This window comes from Bacillus rossius, chromosome 3 (assembly GCF_032445375.1).
Source record: "Bacillus rossius redtenbacheri isolate Brsri chromosome 3, Brsri_v3, whole genome shotgun sequence".
In the NCBI taxonomy this organism is placed as follows: domain Eukaryota; kingdom Metazoa; phylum Arthropoda; class Insecta; order Phasmatodea; family Bacillidae; genus Bacillus; species Bacillus rossius.
In genome coordinates, this window is record NC_086332.1 from 69,967,080 (window position 1) to 69,990,434 (window position 23,355).

At 37.0% G+C, this 23,355-nt stretch overlaps 1 protein-coding gene and 1 non-coding gene across 3 annotated transcripts in view; both read right to left on the reverse strand.

The window, feature by feature from the left end:
- Window positions 1-23,355, reverse strand: part of LOC134530869 (KAT8 regulatory NSL complex subunit 1) — a 286,616-nt gene that overhangs the window by 52,331 nt on the left and 210,930 nt on the right. The window lies entirely within an intron of this gene.
- Window positions 667-755, reverse strand: LOC134531502 (small nucleolar RNA SNORD70). The gene has a single exon (XR_010075017.1). It is a non-coding gene; the product is annotated as a small nucleolar RNA SNORD70 (small nucleolar RNA).

Consider the following 23,355-nt stretch of genomic DNA (forward strand, 5'->3'; position numbering starts at 1 on the left):
ACCCGTGCCGCGTGCTAACATTTTCTCAAAGTCTGCCTTTATTAGGCCAGTGTTGGTAGCCTGTCAGTACCATTTTTAATGAAAAAGCACTTCGAAAATTTCTCGAGCTACAGCGCTGGTGTTCCCAACACCACTTTTTATTTGGTATTTCACACGATAGTGATATCTTAATAGGTAAGATGTCCATGACAAACATGGGAATAACAATTTTATGTAGTTATAGCATAAACAAACAACGTATATTGCGAGCAGCATATTATAGGCACGTTGTAATCAACGGGAATCTATTGCATTGCATTGCATTGCATTAAATGAGGGTAAAACGGGCCTGCAATTAACTGGTGCAAATAACGGGAAAACGTAAAATGTGGTAATTTAATGTCGAGTTTCTACTGTATTACCACACCTATACTACTATAACATTCTTGTAGCTTGACCAGTGATGTACAGTCCAAAATGAAGGGTAAAAATTATCTCAGTGGTAGTAATGAAAATTGTAATTACATACCACAGATTTTCAACCACAAGTTTATATCACAGATAATTCTAGCTACACCTACATAATATAAATGACTCAAGTGCCAAACATATTTTACATGTACACCACAATTAGAGAAATGAAAAATTGTGATACATTTTGACCAGTGATAGGAGAGACCAAAATGAGCTAAAACTATCTCAGTGGTAGTGACGAAACATTTTGATTACATATCACAGATTTTCAACCACTAGTTTTCATCATAGATAGTTTAGGCTACACCTACATAATATAAATGACAAGTGCCAATCCAGAGTTGCTATACATTTTTGAATATGAAATTCCCTGAATTTTCCAGGTTTTCCAGACTAGACAATTTTACAGACCATTCATTACATTATGATTGTAATTGTACTTTGTAACGTATTTTTGAAAGTCAGTAAACTGTAATTTCTGTTCAGCATATATGCAGCAAGACTATCTGATAATTGGTATTAGGTGTTGTTTCATACTAAGACGATATAAGATAAACAATATACAGTAAGCAATATATTGCAATAATATATTGCAACAATATATTGCTAGGAAGGTTCATGAAAGCAGGCAAAAAATTGGCATGACCTGGGAGATAAAAGTGTGAAGGGAACACAATTCTCACTACTTCAGTAACAAATATAAGCTCAAGTGAGGAAGACATTGGTAGAGGCTTATTGGTTCAGGCATAAAATGAGAAGAAAAAGAAAAGCCTGGGTACATCCTAACAATCTTACCAACATGCACCATAGCTTGGCAGTTGTTTCTCGAGAGCTGTCTCAACATGAATCAAAATTCAGGGAGTTTTATAGAATGAATCCTCAAAACATCCATTTTCTTAAAAGCCTAGTGTTAAAAAACCGTTGAAAAAAAAAAAGACACAATTCAGGAAGGCTATTTATCCAGATGAAAAACTTCTAATTTAGTGCTGGGCGAAGTTCGAAAATTTCGAACCGAACCGAACCCTTACGTTCGGTTCGAACCTCTTAAAATATATTCTAAAAACCAAATGTTTGTTTACAAAAATTACATTTTTCTAATTTTCTAACCCCCATTTGAGACCATCCACAAAACAGCAAAACAAAATCCCATTACTTGTAATATTACGACTTATATCGCATAATCGTCGCATCAACAGTTTCAAGCGCAGACAAAATAAAAAAAATTCTTATTAATTATAGGCGCGCTTTGTTTTTTGTTTACTGTAGAGAATTTTGTATGTATTTCTCGTACTACGTAATATAAACTATCGTACAAATGCCAAAGGTCTTGTATATTATACCTTTAACTATAGTGCGTGTACGAGAAGTGTTGTAAAATCACCAAAGATTGCGTACCAAATACGTTAAACTAAAGCACATGTAAGAACTCTCGTATTTGAGCAAAACTAACGTGATGATCAAGTTAACACAAGACAAATGTGGTAGGAAATGATTACGTAAATTACATATTTTAAATTACTGGGATGTATTTATTTTCTTTGGCCTTTTTGGTTATAACAGTCAGGTACTGAAAATATTAATTTAATCTTGTGTATTAAAAGTGTAATGTGTACAGGCATAAGGACGGGGTGGAACACCATAGCATGGCAAGGATTGAGAACGGGTATTTGTAACACTACAACAACATTAAACAGAAATAAAGTTTTAATCCAAACAAATAACAAGGTGATTATTTACGTAACAAAAAAAACCAATATGATTTTTAAAAGTTTAACACACACAGCAACAGTGAACGAGCCATTATCAAGGCTACAAAAGGTGAGATTTTACGCCGGCGCAACGTAGTACAAAACATGCGCTGTCCAATTAAGGTAAACGCATTAAAACTGCCAAATTACAAGATTGCCAAAATGCAGGGAAAACCCACTGCCTTATGCGCATTACGTGCGTTACAAAAATAAGTTACATTATCTAAAAATGAAAATTTACTATATGTTTTATGTACGTCGACGACTCAGGGGAGAACAGTTACAAACCAATGAAGTTAAATTAAATCAAGTTACATGAAATCCAAAAGAAATTTTCCAGGTGGCGATCGAAAGGGAATTTAGACAAAACACACAAAATTCAACAAACGTTTACATTATGGCAAGGTCCACCCACAGACTCACTCCAACTTACATTCCCCCCCCCCCCAGATGTCGCGCACATCGTACAAAGTTAAAGTCTAACTGACTGACTGACTACATGCTGGCTAACAATTACTCAAGCTCTCAAAAGAGACTAAACGAGATCAGACATGCTAGTTGATACACGAAGAACAAGACTGAATAAATCGAAAACGTCTGTTTTTATAACATATGTGCCGTGCAGCGCGCATGCGCCGAACGGAGGAGAGGGGAGAAGCAAGCAGGCACACACTAGGAGGGGGAAGGAAGGAGGGGACGACTAGCCGCCGCCCGCGCAGACGCGCGGTGTTTGAAGGAAGCGGCGATCCTAATGCTTCAACTGTACTGCTCCAGTAAATTTTACTGTACGCTACTAAGTTGACTAGCGTAGTCGCGGCAGCCATCATTATTTCTCGTGTTTTCTTTTTTACGACGCAATTTTCTATAACCACATTTTTTACACTACGTTTACAATATTATTGGTCTTGAGGTGATTTGCGATGAGCAGGCTTATGTCGTTTAAGTTTTCCAAATGGAGAAAAGATAATGACGACTCAGATGACCCAGAACCACCCCAAAAAATGTCTAAAGTTTCTTCTGACGAGCAGTATTCTTCCAAGAAAACAGCAACTACAGTCAGCGGGTTTTGTAATGTAGATAGGTAACTTAATTCACATTCGACTTTCTTTAATGTCCTATTAAAAAGTTTTACTTATTAAAAATGTTAGGTTATGTCTACCACAAAAATATGTTATGTGGCCTTATGCTGAATGTTCGTCATCTTTATAATATTATATTTTTTTTAATGAAGATTAGTGTACACTGAAAAAGGAAGATAGTCTTTTTGAAATTTAGATGTAAATTCTTCATGAATTAAAAGTGTGTGTGTGTGTGTGTGTATATATATATATAAAAAGAAATAAATGCAAAATGATTTTCTGTAAACTGTTTTCTTTTCTTCATTATTTATTGCATAAACTTTACTTATAAAATGTTTTGCAATGTTTTAATAAAGCTAAGCTATATAATGTTTTAATTTTACATATGGCTGGAGAACCTATCTTTCTCACCATTCAGTTAAAGACCAAAATGTTGGTCATCGGTAATTTTAATTCAAAACAATTATTTCTGTATGAGGTTCGGTTCGGCTCGGTTCGAAATTATTTTGCTATGGTTCGATTCGGTTCGGTTCGAAACCAGATAACTGAGGTTCGCCCAGCTCTATTCTAATTACTATAAGGTAAGTAGATAAGAATATAAACACAGCAGTTATATAGAATTTAGCAGTTTTATTTGTATAATGTTTTACAAATTGTACCAATCAGTTCCACTTTCTTGCAGCAGTGGGGTAATTGAACTGAATTCCGAAGTCGTTGCAATATTGCTCATGTGAGATTGAGTAGGTAAGGTGTATTGCTGGCATGACGAACTCCATACATAAAGGCTGGAAGAAACTGAAATACTGGATTACACATTCTCTCGTTCGTCCTCCTCTAATAACTTATGTAAGAGAGACATTGTTTATATTTTGAAAGTCCTCTTACAATGACGCAAGTTAAGGTTTTTCTTTTTCCAGAGAAAGAAGGAAATGCTGTTCAGCATCTTGGTCACTTTTATTAACAGATTTTTCATTTTCATCCATTCTATAAAAGCATCATTTGGTCTTTTCCCTTTCATTTTTGTGTGTTCTGACTTGAACTTTTAAGTGCTGATTTTTTGATTAATTGCACAGAAGAAGCTTCATCAGGCATTTCCTCTTCAACAAATGTCTCACTTGAGTCATTTTGATTAGTATTAGACTCCTCTACTGCAGTATCTTCAATGTGGAGATTGCAGAACGTATCTCCTCCTTTCAAATATGGTTGCAGAAAAGCTAAATGCTCAGTCAAATAATAACTTTTCTTTGAATTCTGGCTAGCCCCAGACTTTGAAGGTTTCAGCGAACACACATGATGTTCTGATGTTCTTCCATCACTCTTGACAGTACTTTTCTGAAACAAAATAAAAAATAGTAGACTTCAATACAATTTATTTCAAAATGTTGTTCATTAAAATTAAAATACATGTATTACACAACTATTTATGAATTAAATTAAAACCCTCAATTTATAGTATGTATAATTTTTTTTCAGGTAAGTATCTAGTTACTGGAAGTAGTTTTCAAGATATTTCCTTGCAATTTTACAGAGGTATTTCAAATATCAGTTATATTGTTCATTCGACTTGTGCTGCTATGGTACCACTTAAAACCGCTGTATATGCCACAACCAACAGAGGAAACTTGGAAGCAAATATCGAAATATTATGAGTTATGGAATTTACATAACTGTATTGGTTCTTTTGACGGCAAATATTTCCACATTCAGTGTTCCCCTAATACAGGATCTACAGATTATAATTAAAAAAAAGGGGGTTCTTTTCAATACAGTAGAATCTCATTACTAAGTTTTTGTACTTAGTACTGAAAAATACTTGCATATCATTACAAAGAGAATATCATAAAATAAAGAAAAAATAGTGTTATTATAAGATACATCATCATCATTTGGCAAACATCTGACAAGAGTATAAATATTGGTGTCTCAACAAAACTTACATTTATTTTTTATAAAAAAATATCTGTAATTTCAGTTTGTTTTTGAGTTTGAATGATGATCTGTTTAACAAAGTGTTCTATGTCTTAGAAAGATTTCCTGATTTCTTCTGGAACCTTTTCTAGAGATGAATTTGTTCAGTTTTTCTAAGCTCAGAATAGCTACCGTCGCTTTCACAGGCAGCTCCACAGTCAGAATTATCATCTGATTCAGCTTTTGATGACTTTGATCGAATGACGACTAACGATGTCACTGTCAGTCAACACTGGTGTTGTTTCTATTTCATTATCCACAGAGACATAGTCTGTGAATGAAACAGCATCAAACTGCATGGAGGTTGACACTTCTTGCCATACTTCAGGGTCAATGTTATTGCGTTTGCATGTTTGTACTGTACTGTGGCTTGCATCTTGGTCTGATGAAGTTGCAGTGAGCTCATCTGCATTACAGTTTACAATGCCAGACTTTCTCCAGCAGTTGGCAATAGTTTCTTGTTGAAGATTCCACCATTCACCTGTGATCATCTCAACTGCCTGACGAACATTGATATTGGTGGGCACTTTAAACCTAATGTTGATGAGCAACCTCTCAACAAGACATTTCCAAAAATGTACCTTGGCATTCTGAACAATACCTTGATCAAGAGGCTGCAACTGAGATGTGCAATTCAGTGGCAGAAACCTCAGTTTGATGTTTTCCAGTTGAACATCAACACTGTGTGCTGTGCAGTTGTATATTAACAAAAGAATTTTTCTTCCTTATTTTTTCATATCCTTATCAGTTTTCACCAGCCAATTTGAGAAGTTTTTTCTCATTATCCATGCACGGGTGTTACTAGCATAATCTGCAGGAAGATAAGAAACTCCCTTGAAGCACCTGGGAGTCTTGTGATTACCAATGATTAATAGCCTTAATTTTTTTGTTCCTGTGGCATTGCAACAAAACAACACAGACAACCTTTCCTTTGTTGTTTTTCCCTCCAATGCATTTTTCAAATTTACTATATGCCAATGTCCTGTTAGGCAGAAGCTTGTAAAAAAAAAAAGGCAGTTTCATCAACATTGAAAATATTGTTTAATGAGTAAGACTTAAAAATACTCTCCAGCTTTTCTTCCTTCCACTGGTTTGCTGCCTCTGTGTCTGCATCTTTATCCTCCCACACACAACCTTCCATGATATACCATGTCGTTCCCAGAAGCGATGCAACCATCCTGAAGTAACTTGGAAGTATTTGAGTCCATAAGAATTGCAAACTTTAGCTTGTAACATTGGGCCAGTTACTGGAACATTTTTTGATCATACTTCTTTCAACCATTTGTTCACAGCTCTCTTCCAGACTTTGGCGATCTCTGGAACAAAGCCTTCATCGGTCACAACCAAACAAAGATTCTTCATACATTTTTACACTTTTTGCTCGGTCTTCAACAAACGTACTTACGGTTGTTGCCGCAATGCCATATGTCTTCGCAACTGCGACCTGTTTTTTCCCTTTGTCCAGTTCTCTGAACATTCCCACTTTTTTGTTAAGCATGAATTGCTTTCATTTCTTTTTATCTCCAGAATCACTCATTTTTGTGGCACAAATACAATGAGGTTTATTAAAAACCTAATGTGAAAATAAATTCAAAACAATAACAATTACGGCACAGACTTCAAACAATACATTAGCATGACACTTTCATCTAAATTAATAGACTTTTCTCTCAAATTTCAGTGTTTTGATGTATCAAATGGTGTTTTATTCATGTCGCATATTAAGTATGTTAAACTATGGTAGTGCGCGCAAAGTTTGTTTGATCAATAACGTTAATAATTTAGTTGGAAATTTATTTACCAGTTTAAGTAAATTTTGGAATACTTTAAACTTAAACAATTTTGCATTTAAATATAAGATTTCAGCAGGGATTTAAAAAAAAAATATATTTCAAAGTGAAAAATACGTTATAGTGAGGAACACTGTACACCTAGCCCTCACTTAGCAGGACTAATTTGTTTCTAAATATGCTCGCGTTATTCGGAATTGCGTATTCTGAAGCATTAGTTTCCATAAATAACATGGCTAATTTATTTAATGTGTTCCAAAATTATGTAGGAAAATATACTTTACGTAATATAAATGCGTGAATAACACTCAACTATAAATATGTCACCATTTATCTTTATATACCTCCCATTGCAGTTTAAATGACAATTACAACACCATGTAATGGGAGATACGTCATTATGTACTTTATCGTCAGTGGGCTGGCTGACTTTACCGCCCGGGCGTGACCTTCAAATCACGTCGTATACCTTTCCAAACCATCCTTACTGACAGTGAAACTGATACTGTCTGAATAATTACACTTTAATTTTTCAAAAATAAAGTGCTTATTCATGTATCACCACCTGGTTCACACCAATCCTGCCAGGCCAATGATTGTTTTTTTTTCATTGCAACATTCATTTAACCACCTTTTCCACGTGAATCATCAGTTCATTTCTGTTCCGGTATCTAATGTCAAATATATTCCCGCTAGTACAACCAACAGCATCAGACTTATATAAACTTTTGGTAAGTCATTTTGTACGATTGTGCACACAGATGACTTGCTTAAAACTAAAGTGCGACCAACATAAGTGTGGCCTTCATGACAATCTCCATGCCGTAATACTTCTAGTTTTGTCTCAAATACTTGAACACAATGAACTGAGTGATCAAGCACGTACAGTTACGGGCAGCTGAATGAGCAGGCGTTGCTTTTGTTTGTTTGAATTCCCTGTCACTGGCTAGACTGAGTTTATGGCCCGGTTTGTGGCCAAGCGACAACGGTATGGCACGGCGGCATACGCGTGGACGTAAAACATTTGGTCCTTTACACTCCATAGCTGCAATGTAAGTTGCCATAGCTAATGTTTGTACAACAGCCGATAGCGTGGACCGACCAACGCGGCCCGCATCTCTTCCCCTCCTTGTTTGGCTAACTGTATACCACGGCACATCTGTTGTTAACAGAAGTTAAAATAGACTTCGTGGCATAGAGCTTGACCTTTTTTTGTTGCCTGCCGAGATTTCGTGCTCAAATTTACAGAAGTGTTATTCAAGACCGGGGCACTAAATGAATCTGCGCAATCTGAAGATGTGCTAAGTGAGGGATAGGTGTACCCGTATTATACTGTAATTTTAATGGCTTTAGACGCAGATGGAATGTTCACTGCAATAGATGTTGGAGACTATGGAGAGAATAGCGATAGTGCTGATTTTTGTAAATCAACTGATAGCGCTGATTTTTGTAAAACAACTGATAGTGCTGATTTTTGTAAAACAACAATCTGCAAATCATTGCAGGATAATAAATTGAAAATAACAGAAGCAACTCCCTTGCCAGGTAAGGCAAATGAAAATCCTTTACCATTCTACTTTATAGCAGATTAAGATTACCTCTCCAGCATAATATAATACCGGCCCTTTCCAAATAAGAGTATTAAATGATGCAATATTCAATTTTAGCCTCTCAAGAAGCAAAAGTGTGGAATGCAGTTTTGGAATGCTAACGTCAAAATATTTTCTATTTGACCGACCAATTTATACCAACATAAGTAATGCTGTGCTTACTATTAAGACAGCATGTGTGCTTCATAATTTTATACACAGACAAGGACAAACTTATGTTCCACAACAATTTAATAAGGGTTCTGTGGTACCAGCATTATCAGATCACAGTACGTTCAGTGAAAACAACAATTTGAACACAGCAAACCGCTTAAGAAATAAATTGTATGAATAATTCCTGAAACCATCTGGTGCAGTCCCTATACAATGGAGATGTGTTGGTTTACAAGACCCAGCCACTTAGTACAACAAATTCTTTATATACCTGTATATACTTAAAGCTACATTTTTGTAATTGTTAGTTCTGTCACAATAAATTATACTTAATCTCTGAATTATAATTGAATTACTTATTTTGTGTGTCAAGAGTTTAAAAATATTTATATAATGAGTTCCTAATACATATACCAATTTGATTACTTACTTATCTTACATCATAAATAAATAAATAAATAAACTATGTATTTACCTGCATCTTATTTCTGATGCAATTTCCCTCCATGCAGCACTCGTCACACCTGTCTTACTGCATGTGGCAATGGAATAGTTCCAGATGCACTGATGAGCCGTCACTAAATTAATAAACGAAATAACAGAATTGTCTTCTCTTCTTCCCGTCATGTTCACAGCTCGAAATATTATACGATACTAATTGCTGAAGCGACCGGCAAGTGCATACTTGCCAATTTTTCCAAATTTAAATTAGTAAATCATTTAAAAACTCATCTTCTGCGTAAATTAGGCACGGCAAATTTTCATGGGAAACAAAATATGCGCAACATTTTAGATTACTTTAAAAAAGTTCATACATACATACACCTGGAATAAGATTTAAATTTTAATGTAGAAAAAAAAATCCCGAAACACATACGAAAATATGATTAATACTCTTTGTTTACCTCTGTATTTCATAAATTCAGCTCATTTGGACTGTCTTGTAACTTGTATTACACTTCAATTATTTACACACATGGTAACTAACAGTTACAGCTTTTCTTTAACACAGCTGCACTGATTTAATTCTTCTTCATAAGAGTTTGTACAGTTGCATGCTTTGCATTATTCAAAAAATTGTCACTGAGTTCTGCTCATAGCACTTTCCCCCTGATGGCTTCATGGTTGCTACAGAAATAGAATCTTAGAATTCCCTGACTTTTCCCTGTTTTCCAGAAATTTAAGAGAATAATTCCCTGACTTTCTTATGAAGTACATACCATAAATATTAACGTGCATATGATTAAATGTAATATAAAAATTTCAACATGAGGTAAAATAAGTTTTTTATTGTGTTATTTTGACTGCAAAATTGCGAATGTGTTTTTTTCCTTCGACATGGCTGGTGAGAGCTCTTCGGCCCATATTGCTGAGTTGAATACTTTTGTAGCACAAAGTGCAGTACGCAGAATTTATGAAACTATGACTACTTGAGCCAATTCTCCTTAAAAGTAGTTTTCTTCGACATCTCTAAGCTAAAAAAAAAGTACATATTAATATTTTCAGGTTAGGTTGAAAAATTATTGTTTATGAATTCTTAAAAAAATATTACTACACAAATACAAAAACTATTACAAATTCACACCTAGCAATATAACGGGCCTACTTAGATAATTACAATAGCAGCATTACAACATGCAATACTCTTACATTCTTACAATGTTAACTAACGATTCTGGGGAAAAACATGTTCAGTTATGCATATTTATTTATACACAATGTAAGTGTCACGCAACAGAATTCACGGATTATTACGGTTGAAAAAAAAAAGTAATTAAAAAAATAGTTAGAAAAAATGCAAAAACATAACTGCACACAAATGCGACATGTTTTCGTATCAGCTTGGTAGATTTCAAAATGAGAATTGGTATTGCTTCTTTATCAAAATGCACTTTATTTTCTTATGATCGCATCAAAAACTAACTTCACCTGAAACAACGCCTTTAAATTCACGTCATAAGCTTTGTACTCATCTTATTCCACGTGAAAATGGCCTTCAAAAGATAAATGACGCCATGCCCATTCTGTAGTTCTTGCATGGAACGGAACAAATGAAGGCCGGGTTCGCTAGTGAACAAACGAGTGCCTGGATTGGCCAGAAGTTATGGTGTGTGGTTGTAACAGCCTATTGCAACGGACAATCGTAGACCAAGTAAAAAAAAAAAAAAAAAAAAAAAACGCTGCAGTTGCCGTGTGCCTTAAGCAGCAGCCTTTTAGCGGAGTCGTTCAGTAGCAGTACGAGCTCATCAAAACAAAGCTTTGTTTGAATTAAAAGCAACTTTAAAATTTCCAGAATTCGTAGAATTTTCCCTGACATTTCCCGGAATTCCCTGACCATTTTAATTTCCCTGACATTTCCCAGTTTTCTAGTCCTGTAGCAACCATGTGGCTTGCATTTAACAACAGACATGTTTACAAGAACTTTAGCAGACAATGCGACCGAAACTCAATCCTGTTTTTCTTTACAAGGCTAAAGACACGCTTACACTCAGCGTTGCTGTGCGGAAGAGTTAAAATTGACTGTATGACACCGAATACCCTGTCAAATTTTTGTTTCCCTGCGATATCTACAATAAAAGATATTTTGACCCACTTAGCAACTACCGACTCTTCCATCTTGACAAATGAAGAGATATCTTCAACCTGAAGACCTGAAAACTGACTCTGAAGCTCGTCCAATGCCTGGTATTTAGTTTCATTCTCACCAACAGGTAAAATAAATGGACATTTTGCAATGAAAAACTTGACATTGCTAAAACTGAACTAACAATGTTTTCAAGGTCCGCAACACTTGCTTTCTTCAGGACTTCATTTTTGAAAGGAAATTTATGTACTGTTACAATTTTCCGCGGGTTCGTAAAGGATAGCCCAATTAAAGATTTTATTACACTACACAGTTTTATTTATTGCCACTACTTATATGTCACTTACAAAAATATTCTAAGATGGCAAATAATTAATTACACTTACAGAAAGGTCTATTCGCCAGTTACTCTTTTCAACCAACCTCGCTGGGCCGCACCTCTGGCGCAACTCTCGCCGCAGCACCCCTCGTGGGTCTCCACCGCGGGACTCCGTCGCCACACTCCGCCGCCGCCGACGCACTTCTCCTTCGCCGAGGATCCGCTCGACTCCTCGCTCATAACTTCGCTCAGGACTCCGCCACTCTGCCGCACCCGCGGCACTATCGCCCGGAAACTCCTCCGCGGGAGAACTCCCGACTGAACACTCCGAACTGACTCCTGACCGGCGTCCTCGGGCATATATATAGGCCCTGGCGCAATTCCAGAACTCACGAGAGCGGCCGAGGCCAGTCGCGTCAATCCGCGCCGACACGACGGTAGAAATCTCTCGAAACACGTGTCGGCGGCTCGCGCAACTCCCAGCTGTCCGGTGTCAGTTACGTGTCAAAGGCAGGGTGCCACGCGGGGAGTGTTGTGAAGGAGGGGGGGGGGGGAGGGGAAGCGACAATCCTTGTTATCTTCCAGGCGCGCGCGGCGCATATCATGTTGCGGCAGTCGCCAGCCAGCTCTTCACCTGCACATGTCCCGGCCTTGCTCTAGTTTGTAACAGTACTATATAGTCACATGAAGTTACAAAGTAATTCCTCACAGATGAGTAGAACATCATCTTATCAGCTTCTTTCAATGAACAAACAATCTGTGATGCTGCATTGCTGATTAACATATCTGCATCAAGACGCTGAATTTCAACAGAATAGTACTTGACTTCAAGCACTGAACAGTTCTTCATAGCACTTGGTTGAAAAAACCTTAACATCAGTTCCTTCAAGAAATCATGCAACAGTGTCCAATTTATGAACTAGTGGAGATGATGACTGCAATATTGTATTAAATTTATCAAATACTGGGATCACACTTAATAAAAATAAACAGACAGCCTTGTTTACAGGGGATGACAAAGTCATGAACAGCATTTCCTCACGAGATGCATTTTGCAATGAACTTACTGCAGGCTTTGACACATTTTTACTCTCAGAATTTATAAGCACTTTCTTATTTGACCCAGCTGAAACTGACTCACCATCTGCACTTGACTTTTTTTTCTTAGAGGTACCTTCTGTCTTTTCAGTGAAATGTATGTTGTGTTTGTTACTAGATTTCTGAGAAACATTCTTTACTTCCAAGCTGAAACTCGTTTCACCATCGAGTTTTTTTGGAATCACAAAACATGACAGGTTAGAAGAATGTGGTTTTTGTGCACTCAGTTGGTTCTTGAAAAAACTCAATAATGGATCCCATTCTTCAACAAGTCTCTTCAAACATTTGCCAAGAGACAACCATCTGGTACTTACATTTTTATTATTTTCTTTGTTTCTTCACCATGGAGTGCTTGAAATTTTTTTAAGCTGTCTTTTCGTTTGGAACTTTTTTGTAGATAATAGTATATATCTATCAACAGTTCATCGATTTTAACCGGTAGACAAGCAGTGCCTTTTTCTCCAGCCAAATTAATTAAATGATACAAACAGACCATTACAATGAGCCCCTTCTGTTTCTCTACCAAAACTTGAACTGCGCCATTTTTATTACCTAGCATAACTGCCACGTTGTCTGAAGAAAATCCCACCATATAACTTAGAGGTACATTCAAACTTTCTAGATCACTGACAACTAGATTTCCAATATTTCTGCCAGTTGCATTGCCCTGTAATTCTGGTAAAGATAGAACAGTTGTAACAACATTTTGAACATCTTTGTCAAAATACATCACTGCAATAGGATATATTTTTGAGTCGGTATCGTTAGTTCCGCCTGTTGCCACGGAATATGGTACTCTCTGTAACTGTTGTATAATACCTTCTCTTGTTTCTCTAGCCATTTCTCCCACAACCGCTGTTGTCTTGGTTCTTCCACAAGCATATTTTTTCACTATTTCTGAATCGGGAAACATTTTGCAAAACAGCGGTCCCGCATGATCAGATACGCTAAGCGGGATATTGTGCTCAAGCAAGAACGATGTAAACAAACACTCTGCTCTAATAACGTTATCGGCTCCGTGCCCGGCAGACAAAAAAACTGTATTTTACTGCTAGAATCAATATTTTTTACATAGCTTGTATGTTTGATAGACTTCACGTAATTTGAAATGTCATTTTTACCACCATGCGACACATTCAAGTCGCACCTGCAAATGCTACAGAAGGCAAACTTGCTGCCCTTTACAGACTTAAGAAAAAATGGAAATTCCTTTCTATAATCTTCATGAAAAGATTGCTAATACTGTTTTTTTTTTTCCTGCGCAACTCATTTCAGTAATGTTTTTATACCATTACACCATTAAAAACAAAACAAACACAAAAATATACACGCAAAACATAAGATTATAGCTTCACACTTTACAAACATTGATAACCACGTGCAACATCTAAAACATAATCGCTATTTTTACAAACTACTTTGTCACCGCGTGGCCACGATGGAAAACTACAGGAAGCGGAGTCACTTGACCGAAGAAACCCAACTACTTACTCGTATATCTTCGGAATTCTTGCCGTTAGACAAGTGACGTGCTACATGGCCAATGACTGCCGATTGCCGAAGCATGGAGAGTGGCGACATCAAGTTATGCAATGCAAAAAAACTCATGTTTATATTATTTAAGTAGTAGATATATTGTAAATTTGGCAAAATAATTGCATGCTTTTATGGAATTGTAAATTAATTTAAACATCACTTTTTTATAAATGGTTATTATTTTGAAGTCGGGTGAAACAAAAAAATTGTAAGAAATTACACGCTCCTGTACAACCGTAAAAGACACTGCGTATCCGTACATTTTATGGAAAAATCGTAAAAGTTGGCAAGTATGCAAGTGGTGCTTCGAGAGATATATCACTTGCGATATTTTGTGCAATCGCACGACTGTGAACCTTTTATCACTTCCTTTAGAATTCAAGTATCTGTCTGCATGTAGCGTACCATATATCATTCATGATATATCGATTATCTTGTTATCTTATATAGCCTTAGTATGAACGCCTAAGACAAGTTCATGTCAAAGAGACTTTTAAATTCCCCATTTACCAGCCTCCAGTAAGCCTCTAGAAAGGACTCTGACCTTTGACCATAATCACACCACCATCTTGGATGACATAATGTTAGCTATTTTGAATTATGGAAACACGCCTGTCATCTTTAATCATCAAAAATTCACCAAAAAAATATAAAAAATAATATTCAAATGTGTAGGCCCACGTATGAACTTGAACTGACACACAATTATAAAAATATTAAATTCAAAAAGTATTTTCAGTATTTATAATGTAATTAAATCGTTTAACTCATTCATTATAACAAACATTAACCCATCTGGTGCTCACATTTATTGCAGCTGCCTTTCCATTTCCATATTAACCTACTCATGGGCCCCCAGAGTACTAAGTTAAAAGGGTTTTGTCCAATGTGCCTTAGTTTTCGCGAAAATGGTGGTTAAAGTTTTAAACGAACGTTTCACACTGGTACATTTTCCGTCGCGCCAGGCGAGCCAGCCTAGCCTAGTTGGTAAGGCACTTGCCTAGCAGCCGGCCGGTCAGGGTTCGCTTCCTGCTTATAGAAATTTTATTTTTTTAATATTTCATAACTTTATAATAATTCTTATTTTAACGCTAGCGACAATGTATTAAATTCGTACTAGAAGTGTATTAAAATCACATTGAATAGCATTAAATATAACAATGTGTGAATGATGTGTTATAGTTCATCACTTCCTGACCATTTATTTCCCCTTTAAAAGATTAGAATCCCATTGGGACATGCCTACCGTAACTACAGCATAAGAGCGATTATTAAAAGAAAGGTTGGGAACGGCAAAATCAGGTAGCAATCGTTTCCCAAGTATGATTGAAAAAAATACATCACACAATAATAAAATATTTTTTGACTATTTATTTCAGCATTAAAATAAGAATTATTAAAAAATTATGAAATAAAAAAAATTTCTATGAGCAGGAAGCGAACCCTGACTGGCCGGCTTATAGGCAAGAGCCTTACCAACTAGGCTAAGCTGGCTCGCCTGGCGCCACGGAAAATGTACCGGTGTAAAACTTTCGTTTAAAACTTTAACCACCATTTTCGAGAAAACTAAGGCACATTGGACAAAACCCTTTTAGCTTAGTACTCTGGGGGCGTCCCTCCACAACATATGTAAGACCTATTAAAATCTGTTCATACCATACTTGGTGGTCCCCTTGTTAGTTAAAAATATGAACAGTATTTAACTTACTATAAAATCATAAAGAAATTGTAACGTGTGTACCTGCGTACACAGGCAGAGAATAGTACCTTTGACTTTTCACTGCATACCACCCGCGCAACAGTGAGCTGGGCAGGCTTCCCCCGAATAGACGAGACTATTCTTCTTCCAGCTCGTCAAGGAAGCCAACGAGTATAAAAGGGCATGCGCCAAGTCAACCGATGAGCAGAACTGGGACATCAAGCGGGCAGGCTGCCACTCTGCTCTGACACCGCTTGCCGGCCTACACCGTCATCAACCGCGGAGTTGCTGCCGCCCGAGGACCGAGAAGAGTTCGACTGGGTGAGACCTCTCCGAGTTGTAACCCAGGATATTGACAGTTCATGTGGAAGCGTAGCTGGATTAGGCATAAAATCTTTCCGAACTGACATTAACTAAAAACGAAGGTCCAGCCACAAGGGCAAGAGGGTGTGCGTTACCAACTTCCGTGAGGGCCGAGCGAGCGGGTGTCTTGGCACAATCCCGACACTATCACGACACAATCACCACCAGATTACAACACAGTACGGACTTTAACTCTACCGCCGGTAACGAAGAATTGTAGACACCAGAAACAGCGAGCGGGATAAGAACTTGTGCGTTACTGAGGCGATGTGTAGCGAGCTTTACTTGGTAGCGGCGGAAGAGTAACAGAAAAACAAACCGCATAAACAGAGACTATGTTAAACGAATGGTTGTGTGTGAATAATTGTAACCACTTGTATTAATGATCTGATTTATGTCACGAGTAATATTGAGTAATATTAAGATTTTGAATGTTCAGTGTGACTTTGTATGTTTTCTAGTCTTAGTAGTTTAGCTTGACGGCGTATCAGTCGTAGGCGGTGACGAGCTCACGGCTTCCCAGAATTAAGGGTATTGTTTTTTTTAATTGTTCTGCTATCCATCACCGAAAGTTAATTCATATGTCTTGTGTTATAGTGGGAACTTGCATCGGCAGTTCGACTCCGCAAGAACCCGACTTATTTACTTTTTATGTCAGTTTGAGAATCAATGAAGTACTTGTTTGAGTTATTGAGTTTGTCAATAAATTGTTATTGGAATGAACTTAACTTAGCAACTAATTTCAGAACCATCCGCAAACCTTTTTCCTTCTTGTTAGGGTTTTCCTATGTCCTTAGTAAAACCCGTGACAAAATGATCACAGCAAACCATGGAAGTAAAGAATATTTACATCTACTGATTACATCAATTTGTTGAAATCGCCAAAGCATCCATCACAATATACATCACAGCGTCCGGATATTCCAAGATCAAGCCCTATAGATTAGTTGAAATTGCGGGACACACAATAAAGTCTGTTGTGATTTATTAAATGGCATTTTGTTTGTCATGTTTGCGACATGACAATAAATATTACATATGAAACATGCATATGAGGTGTGGCTATTAAATAACCAGACTGATGCTGCTCCGAGCAAACTGTGAGCGTGCCGCGACAGGTTTGAACATGACTGTCTGATGATCCTTCCCCACCCTGAGCTCGCTAGATAAGCCAGCAGGTTGCTGGTAGCAGTTGATTGAATTAGTCTACGCAGACGGAGCAACGTTTTAACCTCAAGTTTCTTGTTAAACTAGGGAAAACTGCCACAGAAGCTTATGCAATGTTGAAATTAGTCAACGGGAATGAATGTTTATCCTGCACACAAACTTTTGAATGGTTTAAAGAAGGGTGAGAAACGACCGAAGACGATCGGCACCCAGGACGGCCCTCAATGTTAAAAATGGATGAAAATCATTGAACAAATTGGTAAATTAATCCACGCTGATCGTCGTCTGAGCATCCGAGTGCTTGCTGAAATGACAGGAATCGACAAAGAAAGTGTTCGTCAGATTCTGCATGTCATTTAACATGCGGAAGGCTTGCACAAAAATGGTGCTGAAACTCTCTCACTCCCGAGCAAAAGGATCCAAGACAGAACATTTGTACTGACATCCTAAACAACATCGCCACAAATCCAGATTTGTTAGACAAGGTGATTACTTGTGATGAATCGTGGTTTTTTTACTTACGATCCCGAAACAAAGAAGCAATCCATGCATTGGAAGAGCCCAAGCTCGCCAAGGCCAAAAAAAGCCAGGATGAGGAAATCCGAATTCAAAGCAATGATTCTCTTTTTCGACATTCATGGCATTGTCTACGTTCACTGGGTACCCGAGGGTCAGGCGGTCAATCAACATTTCTACATCGAGGTTCTGACGGCCCTACATGAGCATGTGAGAAGACGAAGACCCGATTTGTGGAAGACCAAGTCCTGGATCCTTCACCAAGCCAATGCACCAGCCCATTCTGCCTTGTCTGTGAAAGAGTTCCACGCAAAATACAGCATCACCATGTTGGAACATCCACTGTACTCGCCCGACCTTGCCCCGTGACATTTTTCTATTTCCCAAGGTCAAGTCGGCGCTGAAGGGGACAAGATTTGAAAGTGTGGAAGCGGTTAAAGCAAAAGCGACGGAGGTTCTTAACCAGCTGACAGAAGAGGACTTCCAGCACTGCTTTAAACAATGGAAACATTGTATGGAGCGGTGTAGGGATCGCCAAGGGGAGTACATTGAAGGCGATAAAACTTATGCTGTATTTGATGAAGAATAAAAAGTGTTATGACTTCAGTCCAATTATTTAAGAGGCCACTCCAGTGTTTCAGGGGCACTACGCAACCCACGTTAACCTCATAAGATTCAATGCTATTTTCATTTTGCTTATAACAAATTAACTAATATAGATTTCGAAATGATGCTTGCTTGATATGCAAGACAACGATGCTCTTATCAAAGCCCCATTCTTCAAAAACGTGCGTAAATTATGGTTTTATACTAATCTTTACTAATATGCATAAGTGTATTGTCTAGGTTTGAACCATAATTTATGCACATTTTTGAAGAAAGGGGCTTTGATAAGAGCATTGTTGTCTTACATATCAAGCAAGCATCATTTCAAAATCTATATTAGTTAATTAGTTATAAGAAAAATGAAAATAGCATTGAATCTTATGAGGTTAACGCGGGTTGCGTAGTGCCCCTGAAACACTGGAGTGGCCTCTTAATAGCCATACCTTGTATTTCCTTCAATAAATTTAAAAAATTATTATTTAACAGCATAAGAAAAAGTGTTTTTGTTCATAGTGTAATGCTTCGGGATCGTTCAAGTCGAGCCTTGGGTTGGTGGTGTTCTTTGTTTCAGCCCGACTGCAAACGCAAACAAAGAAACATTTGCGATTCCTAGCATCGCTATAGTACCAGCTCCTTGACGCCGTTTTCTTTTCCTCCTTTTTGTTATTTCGTTGCTCTTAGTAACACCTTACGATACCACTCACAAATAACAAAATGCTCAGGTTTTAAATTCCAAAGACCTTTTTTAATTTTATTCACAACGGAACACAAACCCAAGCTTCTTCATCACCCTCCACCACCATTGTTATATCCTTTTCCAAAAGAAGAAAAAAAAAAAAACTGGCCACACCAACCTTCTCAATATAAATTCTTTTGCACCATATCTTTCTCTGCCAAATTTCCCAACACAAATAAAAACACCTTCCAGGTACAAAAAAACACATAAAGAAAAACCTTAGTTCGGGAGTGCAAACACTTTACAATAGTATGTATAGTTTTAATTCCAGAAATTATTTGGATTTCCGTGATTTTTCCAGGGTATATGGAATTTACCAACTTTTCCAGGTTTTCCATGACTGTAACAACCCTGCAATCATCTTTTACAAGTAAACCACAATAAGAGATTATAGAAAATAGAGATTCTTGTTCAACCAGTGATGGACGGTCCAAATGAATGCTAAAACTATCTCAGTGGTAGTGACGAAACTTTCAAATTGCATATCATGAATTTTCAACCACTAGTTTTCATCACAGATAGTTCTGGCTACATCAACTGTAATGTATATAAGATTGTTAGTCAGGTATTCTATTGGAAGGTTATACCGTGTTTTATCGTATAATGGTTGCACGCGCGTATTCATCGCAACCATATTTTAGGGGGTCAAAATTGGGATAAAAAAACTTCTCGCGTTAACGTCGCATGATGTTTTTGGTCCCGCTAGTAGATGCTGAGCGCTTTGTGTAGGTATCTTTTCAGTACAAAACGATGTATTTTAAAGTATAAATCAAATATTTTTTTGGTCATTACCACTTATTTCATTAACGAAAATACAAAGTTGTTTGACGTGTGAATTTTTTTATAAAGAAGTTTTTAAACGTTATTTCCTTTATCTGATTGTCTGCGTTGACGCGGCGTACTGCTTATAAAAATGTAGCCAGCGCATCATTCATGTTTGGTTATGCTGCTTTCCGTATAGAGTGCGCACGTAGTTGAATATTGATATCTCGCCAAGTGCATACAACGCTCACTCTCTGTCACGTGGCAAGTTAACTACAATTGATAGCCCACATTCTTTCGTGGCAAATGTGTACTACGGCACGTTAGTTCATGTCAGATTCAAGTGGCTTGTGTTCGCGTTAGAGTTTTGGTTTTTCTATTTAAAGTTGAAGAAAGGCTTTTGTTTAAGGAATTATTAATATACATTTTTTTGGCGTGCTCTTATATACTCCACCTTTTTTTTTAAATAAACGTACTTTCCATGAACGGATTTTGTTTTTATGAATAACTATACCTAAAAATAAAATTTTCCCCGAATATTCGCCGCACCCCTACTTTTCTAACTTGATTTTAGAATGAAATGTGCCGCGATTATATGAGAAAACACGGTAGTTTATTTTGATATTAATGTTTCATTTAATATAATCATTATAGATATTTTGTACAAAAAAAATGTGTTATGAATAACAATTATTAATATTTATTCATTTGTGTGTTGGAAGGATTAAGATAATAACTTTTTTTCCCTTCATAATACAGTGAAACCTCGTTTATTCGTTCCCGCATTGTAGAATTTCCCGGTTTTATTGTTCAATGTCCGTGGTCCTGAAAAAATCCCGCAAGAACAATGTTAAAAAAATTCCCGTTTCCATCGTATATGAATATTTTTTAACCCGGTTTAACGGGTTGAACTTTACAGGCTTTTTACCGATTTCACATTCAAATTCCCGAGAAATATTCCAGTTTACGCGTGTCTACATGACACGCAATACCAATATTTACATATGGCGGCCATTACTAAAAGAAAACGAATAAAGTGAGCATGACGCTGTTGCTAACAGGTTCACCAACTTCGATAAAACAACAGACGAAAGCTAACGCTCGCACGATAGTTCTTGCTTTGTGCGATAATCGACACAACAATATAACCATGGTCGATATACTGTACATACTAGCCCAACGTAAACACGTTTCTATTTAGCGACAGTGAAATCCTGCAAGAAACATAGACGAAATTGTTCATCCTAGCGTTTCTGTGGCCGGCCGTATATGCGCGAGATTTTCTTTGTTTACGGTAAATTAGCTTTACGCATTTAACTCTAATGCAGGCCTGACGTTTTTACGGATTTTATCCGTTTTCACGGATATTTGAAGCTTAAAATGTACTAACGGATAAACGGCGACATTCACGGATATTTACGACGCTTCGCCGATATTTTCATTTTTGAATTTCGTTCGTGTAAATATTTACATTCAACTACCTATTTGAAGTTGTCAAACCATACAAGCATCCAACAGTAAATCAAACACTCACATTACGTGTAGCACCATGGAACTTCCAATCGTTTAACCACAAACCAAAAACATTTACTCCCAAATAGCGTTTCATGAAGTACAATATCTATGGTTTGGGGGGAAATGTTTTTTGTTTGTTGAGTTAAACGCTTAGAAGTGTCATGGCGTCAGTAAACACTGGTATTTTTTGCCGTTACAATGTTTTAGGTGCGGCATTTGTTTACAAACTTCTTACGTGATTTAAGTAGTAGTTTTGGTCTTAGCTGATTGTGATGGAGAAAAAACTAAAGGCTTCGCCGGACAGGTCACTTTATAAACAGCGTTAACGTAAAGAATGGGAGCAAGAATTGAAATGGTTTAGGCGTGGCAAAACGGAATTTTCCGCCGTTTGTTCGACTTGCAACTCGGAACTGAACGTGACAAAGGGCGGCTTGAAGACGTACGTTCATGCGAAAAACCAACGAGCTGCTGATCAGAGTTGTTGTTTGACGAGTTTTGTAACCAAACCAAACAAAATAATTGATGCGGAACTGTTATGGGCGAACTTCATTTGTGAAAACAATTTATCTGTGAAACTCGGTGATAATTTCACGAAACTTGTCCCGCAAATGTTTCCAGATATGGGAATTGCAAGAAACTTTCCTTGTCCTCGCACTAAAACTAGCCAGATAATTATTCAATCTTTGGGTACATCAGCTGCAGATTATGTTACCTATGCAATGAAAACACAATTTTTCACACTGATAATTGATGAATCAACTGATGTTACAGTCACTAGGCAGGTTGTAGTGTTAGCAAGGTTCTTTCCATCTGAGATTGTTGAAACTCAACTGTACAAAGTAATGGCTTTGAGTGGTGCTGCAACTGGAAAAAATCTGCTGTGGAAAGGTTTTTTTTCAGCAATCTCAAGATGGTTAAAACTGTTCACAGATCGTCAATGGAACCACCAATGTTAAATGCGCTGTTGCATTGCAGAATGAGAACATCTGCAGGTCTGGCTTTCAAGCACACTGACGAGATGCGGAAAAGAGCACATAACATAAAAAAGTAGCTAGTTAATGATGTGAAATACATTTGTTTTTTTAAACTTGTAAATAACTTCAGTTGTATGGATGTACTTATAGTTTGTAAATAAAAGCACCAAAGCCTATACTGAAGAGAAATTTTTAAATTACTTTTCATTTTATTGTGATACCAACTATTAGTTTTGTAATGTAAGTGGCAAACCTTAAAAAAAAATTTACATTCATTTGATTTTTTTTAAATTATGTTTTGGAATGCAATGTATATTTAAAATTACTGCGGAAAATAAATTATGTCAATTATGGCTATAAATTTTACAGGATTTTTAAATGCTGTAAAGAGGATTTAGGAACCTAAATTGGTGGCAGGCCTGGCATATAGTGTCACAGTATGAAATTAATGGGAAAACATGTTTTCCACTGCTTTGTAAACTTGCAAAGGCAATGCTTATTCTTCCACATAGCAATGCAGGGGTGGAAAGGATATTTAGTAAGCTCAACCTTATCAAGACAGCGTACAGGTCATGTCTTGAATCGCCAATGCTAAATACTTTGTTGCATATCTCTTCTAGGAAGAATATGGCAGAATTCCAGCCAACAGAAGAAATGAGGAATAGGGAAAAAAATCTGA